This window comes from Prionailurus bengalensis, chromosome B3 (genome assembly GCF_016509475.1).
Source record: "Prionailurus bengalensis isolate Pbe53 chromosome B3, Fcat_Pben_1.1_paternal_pri, whole genome shotgun sequence".
Taxonomy (NCBI): Eukaryota; Metazoa; Chordata; class Mammalia; order Carnivora; family Felidae; genus Prionailurus; species Prionailurus bengalensis.
Genome location: NC_057355.1, coordinates 94,595,709 through 94,603,915, shown reverse-complemented (window position 1 = coordinate 94,603,915; position 8,207 = coordinate 94,595,709). Strand labels below are relative to the sequence as shown.

At 35.0% G+C, this 8,207-nt stretch overlaps 1 non-coding gene across 1 annotated transcript; it reads left to right on the top strand.

The window, feature by feature from the left end:
* The first annotated feature begins 265 nt into the window (after positions 1-265).
* Positions 266-372, top strand: LOC122469730. Its single transcript, XR_006293617.1, has one exon. It is a non-coding gene; the product is annotated as a U6 spliceosomal RNA (small nuclear RNA).
* The last annotated feature ends 7,835 nt before the right edge of the window (positions 373-8,207 follow it).

The following is an 8,207-nucleotide window of genomic DNA, read 5'->3' as shown; positions in this document are numbered from 1 at the left end:
CTATTTATAAGAGCAAACTCTTCCAAGGCTAAGAAGTGAAAGCACTATTCAGGGGAAGGCTCTTAGTTTAAGCCATCCTAAAATAGAAGACCACAATTAATGCTGATTGTGTAAACAGGTAAGACATTGGAGAAGTTAAGAATACAGCCCTGTAGGCCAATTTGGGGATCCAACAATGCCAAACCTCCACAATTTTACCTAATTTATCTAATTACCACTTTATTATATCCACTGCCATCACAAGGCAATAAAAATGAAGCCACTAATGCTTGCTTGGTCAGCACACATACAAAAACTGAAATGATACAAAATAGATTGTTATAACCCCTGTGCAATGGTGACATACCAACTCTTAAAATGTTTCATATTTTTGGGGCGCCTGGGTGGCGCAGTCGGTTAAGCGTCCGACTTCAGCCAGGTCACGATCTCGCGGTCCGGGAGTTCGAGCCCCGCGTCGGGCTCCGGGCTGATGGCTCAGAGCCTGGAGCCTGTTTCCGATTCTGTGTCTCCCTCTCTCTCTGCCCCTCCCCCGTTCATGCTCTGTCTCTCTCTGTCCCAAAAATAAATAAACGTTGAGAAAAAAATTTAAAAAAAAATGTTTCATATTTTTCTTATTTTTTCCAAAAAGAATTCAAGAAGGATGAATCAGGAACTCCAACAGAGTGGAAGGGATCGTGGAGAGGGCAATAAGTCTTTTCTGAATATATATTTATATATAGTTTTGACATTAAATCATGTTGTTTTAATTTTTTAATGAATAATGTTTTATGTACTCAAAAAATGAAATTTAAAGCACTAGAAAAATAAAACCTCAAATAACAGATACATTATAATATAACTATATCCCAAATTTTAAAAAAAAGCATAACTACATAGAAGGGGAAAAATAAAACTAACCTGAATAACTTTGGAACAGAGTACTTTGACCCTGAGTCTAAAGCCAAAAGCAAAAACAAAACCTGTAAACAAATATAGAACTCTAGTTACAGGGTCTGTTTTTGATGGTAGTTTGAGTTTATAATTCTGAAACTACCCTCTGTGTATTGTAGGACTGAAGAAATGATTAAATATTTAGAGGATTAAATAAGCTAGAGTGCTTACTGCTGGAGAAGGGAGTTACAAATATGGAAATAGGAAGGCTAGAATGAATTCCACGGTGCTGAATTGCAATGAGAATAATTAGTATAAATTCGGGTTTAAATGGATAGATGAATGGATAATGATAGATGATAGACAGATAAACAAAGCCAAGTGGATATAAGTGTGTTTATATTTTTTAGCTCTGCCTTTTGAGAACCTAGAAGAAAAGACACCCCAGCAGCAATGAACACACCCTATATCCTGATTTTGATTTCTAATATACCATCTCGCATTAAATCCTGATCTTGGTTTCTAAATACCATCCCCCATTAAAAGGAATTGGCCTCATTGGAAATGTAGTTGACTCTTAGTATCAAGGCAGGGAAGGTAAAACGTGAGCCTGGAACATCTTGTAGTTCCAGGAAGTAAAATTTGCTAAAAACATGATGGCAGTAAGCTAGAAGGATATAGGTGCCAGTTTGAAGAGCTTCCACTCAGCTAAATATGGAATAAATTGAGCAAATAATGGTAGTAACAGAATATTCATGGGATAAATAGAAAGCTATGAATCTATACTTCCATTAAAAAAAAGAATGAATAAGTAAATTAATGGGAGAAGGAAAAATTTTTCCTTATATTATGCCCAGTAAATGGAGAGAAAGTAACAAAGTTATAAAATTGCCATTTGGCAATTATAGTTTGCCCAAATATAGCCAATTGTCCTTCAACAAGCCCGACGAGGATAAACATTAAATTAGTGGCAATTAGTGGCACCTAGATGGGCAAGACAAGAGCTACTTGTTTAGCAGATAAACCAGCAAGAGCATTTCCTTTGGTTCTGTGATGATCTCAGAAATATGAGCTTATATTTTGATAACTGATATTTTTTAGCATTTAATAATTTCTAATATGACATTGATAATTTCATCATTTTTCTATAAGGTTACCTGAATCTGTCTCAGATCCCCTTTCCTTCTATAGCACCCCAAAATCATAAATCATGTGTCTACTATATGTTAAGTGTTTACCATTTTTCTTTTGCCAGAATGCAAACGCAATTCAAAGTTATTAATTTTGTCAGTTGGGAAATTAGAGCATTAGGCAAAGGAGTGAATATGATAGCTCTAAATTCCACAATGAATACTTGTCCTGCAGAGGAAATACCTGTCATTTTCAAGGGGAAAAAAAGGCCATTTATAAACAACACTGAATTGGGATTCATTAAAGGAGTATTTGTAAGGGCAGTTCTGGACATACTTCCTGAGTTACAGCTAAACAACCATATAATTTCCCTTTATCTGGAAGGATTAAGATTTACACATGTTAAATTGTGATATGAGAAGGAAAAAGTAGAACTTTATAAGCAGCAGAATAAATGACAGAGAAATGATGAAAGTTGCCTAGAAGTAACAGAGATTGTATAGTACCACAGCTGAAATTACAAAGGAAATTGTAAAAGTCATATGGGCATAGCCAAAGAGTCATTTGCTACCATGGTAATGGAGATCACTAAACTCTAAAGCATTTACTAGACTCACAAGGGGTGTCTGTTCTCTGGCTAATACATCCTGCTGTTTCTGGTTAATGCTTCAAGGCAAATAGGGGGAAGGAATCTCTTTAAAAAGCTGACTGGGTATCAGAGAATAAACAAATTATGTCTGAGTTTTTATTTACTTATTTTAGGCTAGTTCAAACAGGAAGCTGATTTGCACAGAATTTTTTAAACTATAATAATAATATTTTATTTTTTCCATAGTAACTATTTTTGCTTTGATTTAAGGAATTAGCAGGTGTTTTTATGTTATCATGCAGCTGTTATCTAGAAAGGACATTAAAGTGATGATTCTGTGCCAAAAAGAGATAGAACACTTTATGGTCAGCCCTTCTCTGGGTGAGCAGAATGATCAAAGGAGGGATAATAAATCCTAACATGACCACCTAGCCTGCGGACAGTAGTACAGACCTAATTGTTACTAAAATGACTGCTGAAGGTGCCATGATCCAGAAACGGGCACCTCACTTACACAGCAAACACAGCAAAACACCATAGTCTGGAGATGGGTACTTCCTGTACACAACAAGACACTTCCTAGAAAATACAAAAATAGGCAGCTCACTACTTATCTAGGGCCTAACTAACTTGATGAGCCCAAATAGCTCACCTCATCAGCAGCACTCCAATAGTTTGATTCCCTGACATGGGATAGGTACTATATCCCTCCCACAAGCCTCAGCCCTAGAGCTTATCTTTTATGTCGGGTTAGATTCCCTGCTTAACTCTCCGTTTTTGGTGCAAGAATCTTCAATTTTGTTCTTTAACATAATAAAGGAAATATCCTTATAGAAACCAAAATCAAATGAAAAGAAACATTTGTGATATATGTCAGTTTTTACTAATCTGCTATTTGCTATGATTTCTTTTTTATTGTAAATAAGTATATTTTAATACTCAATTTTATGTTCATAATATTTAATTAATTTTTTAGAGTCAGTCTCCAAAACTGAATAAATTTCAGACCTCAGAAAACGTGGAGCAGTTGGCTATAATTCTGGTACATTCGAAAGTGATGGTTTGACACTGGTTACCCACAGGTGCAAATATGGTGAGGATGTCTGGATTGAGATGTTATTTTATCCATGAGACCTTCCTCTGAGGGCAATTGCTTAGACCTGAGCAGATACTATCTAGTCTTACTCATTAATCACTTCAACGTTATAGTCCTAGGAAATTTACCTGGACAAGTTAATATATATGCCTTCTTTAAAAAAAAAAAAAAAACAACTATATACATTAGTGTGTAGCCCCTTTTTATCTTGACTACTATACTTTCTTATAAAATGTAACACTAATTAACTTATCTCAATGATCTATTCTGTCCTTTTATGCCTCCTCTGTTTTGTTTAACCTGAGTTATCTCATTTTATTTGTATAATATTACCTATCAAGCCACCTTCCTGAATGATGCAACATTGAAATCCATAATAAATAAACATTCCTCCAAACCCAAAATAGTAGAAGGAATCACTAACAGCTCATTTTTTATTTACAGCTCAATACCAAAGAGTTACCTTGATAATTACCATGCATCCATCCATCTTTGATAAATATATTTTAATGCCTACTATATATCAATTACCAACAAGTGAAAAGAATATTGTCCTAGTATTAGTAAAGTGTGTCAAGAGAACCTTTTAAAAGATACCTTTTTAAAAATCTTTATCATCAGTAAAACACAATGCTGAGATTTCAACATCATGGCTAGTCAATAAATATCAGTGGATTTACTATAACTTAATATTTCAACACAGAAAAAAATCATCTTACCTCCAGAAATCCTTTATCTAAATCCTAGATCTGTCACATAGGAAAGGCATTTAAGAGCTGTGTGTCTCCATTTTCCCAATTATAAAATAGGATGACAGTTCTTCTCTATCTACCTAATGAGATTTTTGTGAAATTGTGAGGCTGAAATATATGAACAAGTGCTGAGGCAAGGGTGTGGTGGGTTGATAATACATGGCTCCTCCTTGTAATCTAGTGGGAAAGACAGAAGAAATACATGATGATAACTACCACAATGGGGGACTCTGCATTGTACAGTGGAATAAAGTACCTACATCTGCCTTTGGGATCTGTGAGGGCTAAGAGAACTACCTTTGAGGTGAGACTTGTACTAAGGATTTAGAAGATCAAAAGGAAAGGGAGGGCATTCCAGGCAGAGAGAATCATTCCTGAAAAACTGACATGTTTGGAAAGCTATACAGAGCTTGTAATCTGGGAAAGCATAAATGCAGAAAAGGTAAAGCACAAATTAGAAAAGAAGAAGTAGGTGACGGGGATGGATAGACAAAGGTGAGATCATAAAGCACCAACATTACACACTATGAAAGAGTTTGGATGCCACCAGCGAGGCCATGGGATACCACTGAAAGTTCTGGAGGAAGAAAGGAATATAGATTTGCTTATTAAAAAGACAATTCTGATCCCAGAGAGGAGACAAAATTGAAGAAAGCAAAACTAAAATTAGGAAATGAGTAATTCCTCTTCCAGATCTCCTCTTCAAGCAAAGTTACTGCCAGATTCACCCACCCTCTTGCTTGCCTACTATTACCCTACCCATGTTAAATCTCAATTACACCATCCGTCCACTGCAATTATTAAATTATAAAACAAGCTAGACAACTTTGACATTAGGAAAAGTATACTGGTCTGATAAATTCACAGATAACAATTATGGTATTAATAGCTAACATTTGTTGAGTGTGGCTAGGTGTGATATACTATGCTAAGCATTTTGCATGCACTATTTCATTTAATCTACTAAATAAATGTACAATTATAGTGATGATTATTGTCACCATGTTACAAAGGATGGGGAAAGATTAGGGAAATTTCTAACCTTCCCAGGCTCACACAACAACTAAAAAGCTAAATTCAACCTCAAAACCAGGGATATCTGATACCAATACCCTTACCCACTATCCTATACCATGAACAGAAATGTCAAGATAGACATTGTCCCAAGTATTTTGATATTAAAGAAAATAGTGCTATATCTGTTTTTTGGTTGGAAAGCCTGAGATGCCAAGGTGACATGCATTTTCTAAATTGTCCACCAATTAACAGTGTAATTAGAAAAAAATCACATTTACTAAATAAATAAATAAATAAATAAATAAATAAATAAATAAATAAGAAAAAAATTACATTTGTTATGTTTATTCAAAACAAACATAGTTGAAAACTGTACAGTATGATACAATCTCACAAATTCTCTCTTTTGACAGTATAAAACTGATCACTGAGTCACACTACCATGAAAAGTTTAATCAACGAAGAAGTCACTGGCTTAGCTGGTGGAATGAATGACAGAAAATGTGACCCAGGTCATCTAAAATTGTGAACATTTAAATACTCATGTTGATTTAGGAAAAGAATAAATGTTTCTTAGTATTTATTTATACCTCGGTGCTCCCAAAATCAAGATCTTAGGATGTTTACACAATTTTAGGCAAGAAGATAGAATCAATAAATGAAAATGAGACAAAGAAAACAGCATCTTTTTCTCATCAGATTTGAATCCCTAGTTATCCCCTTTGGTTTAATATAAAACTGATATTGCAGTCTCTAAGAATATACAAAGAGTAGTAGGCAGAATTCTAAGATGTTCACACCATGATCCCCATCCTTGGTATATATACCCTGTATAATCCTCATCTCGAGTCTGGGCTAGACTGTGAATATAATGGATTTTACTCCTCTCATTAAGCGGCCTATTTTGATAAAAATTAAGGGATTTTTCAGACGTAACTAAGATCACAAATTAGTTCATTTTGGGTAAAATAAAAAGGAGAATACTTTGTATTGCAATAGCAATGTGATAGGACAAGGGTAGCTGCACTTGTGAACATAGAACAATGTATAAACTTAGCGGATCACTAAGTTGTGCACCTGAAATAAATGTAATGTTGCGTGTCAAATACATTCGAAGGAAAGAGAGAAAGAAACAAATAAAGAAACAAAAAAAAAAACAAAGAAAGAAACAAAGAAAGAAACAAAGAAACAAAGAAAAAGAAAGACAAAAGGGAGATTCTTCTTGATAGGCCTCACCTAATAAGCTGAAACCCTTTAAGGGAATGAGGCTTTCCAGAAGAAGGAGATTTAAAGCATAATAAACACTCTTGCTGGCTTTGGAGTGGTAAACCATGAGGTTCCACAAAAGCCACATAGCTAGTACCTAAGATCATCCCTTAAGAACTGAGAATAGCCCTTGCCCAACAGCTAGCAAGAAACTGGGGACATCAGTCCTATAGCTAGCTGCAAGGAACTGAATTCAGCTAACAGTGTGAGCTTGGAAGAAGACTACAGCGTCACACAAAACCAACCTCAGCCTGATCAATGCTTTGATTGCAGCCTTTCTTTGACTCTGAGCAAAAAAAAAACCCAGCCACAGTGTGCCCAGATTTCTGACATACAAAACTGTAAGATAATAAACAGATAAAAATTATTTTAAGCTATTATGTTGTGGAAATGTGATATACAGCATAGCAAGCTAATATACTATCGCAGGGTGTAACCCACTGCATGCTAAACAAAAAATACGGTCTCCAACTCCAGTATCCAACAAAACACAGAGCCAATTGCCCTCAGATAATCCAGAGCAAACCATGCACATAGAAAAGTATATATCTCTAAACAAATCTTACATAATATGAGATTTTTAGTTTTGGCACTTTCACCAATGCAATATAAAGACAATGCCTCAGGGTTGAAATGATATGGGTAAACAGTAGAGGAAAGTATAAATAACTTGAACAGCTCTTACGGAAAATCTACATACTGTCACCATAAGCATTATTCTTGTTTCTTTCTTACCATGCACCTCAGCTTACTAAAGGATTAAGTCTCTGTCTTGAGAACTAAAGACTAGAACTCAAGCCTGTCTATCTTCTTACCCTTTAGTATTGAGACTTCATCCACTTGAACTTGTCATAACTTTGTGAGGACCTATTTTCTCTGCTTTTATCATATTGCAGTGTCTTAGTATTGAGAATGAGGAAAATGCATCATCATTGGGTCATTCAGACAGAAAAATTAAATCCTATTCAGCTTTATATCCCTGGAGCCCATATCTAACAACCATTGTTTTTCTTTAACATTAAAAATATATCAGTAAGAGGTATAGAGAAATAGCATGTTTTGTTCTATCCTCATTCTTTCTCTCCCAAAACCCTGCCCATACCATATACACACTCTTATTTAGATTATAATTTTGAGAGACAAGACTGAAGAAATGAAGGCATTATTTTCCAATAGCATGAGAAATAGACCTATAGTTTGAATTCTGGCCAATAGGAAAATGTTCCATAACTAAAACTTAAAAAAAAAAAGGTAGTCTGTCAGCTATCAGTAATCTATTTGCCACTTCAGAAGCGGAAATACTGAAATTCAACAGCGAGATTACAGATGTGAATTGCTGCTGGGAGCACATATAGCAAAGAAAATTTTGAAGTTATTTCATTCACTGAGTAAGATCAATGCTGATCTCACTGAAAACCAGGATTGTTAACAGGTCTGGATTACACATAATAATTGCTTAGGAAACAAAAAGCATTCCTAAAATTAC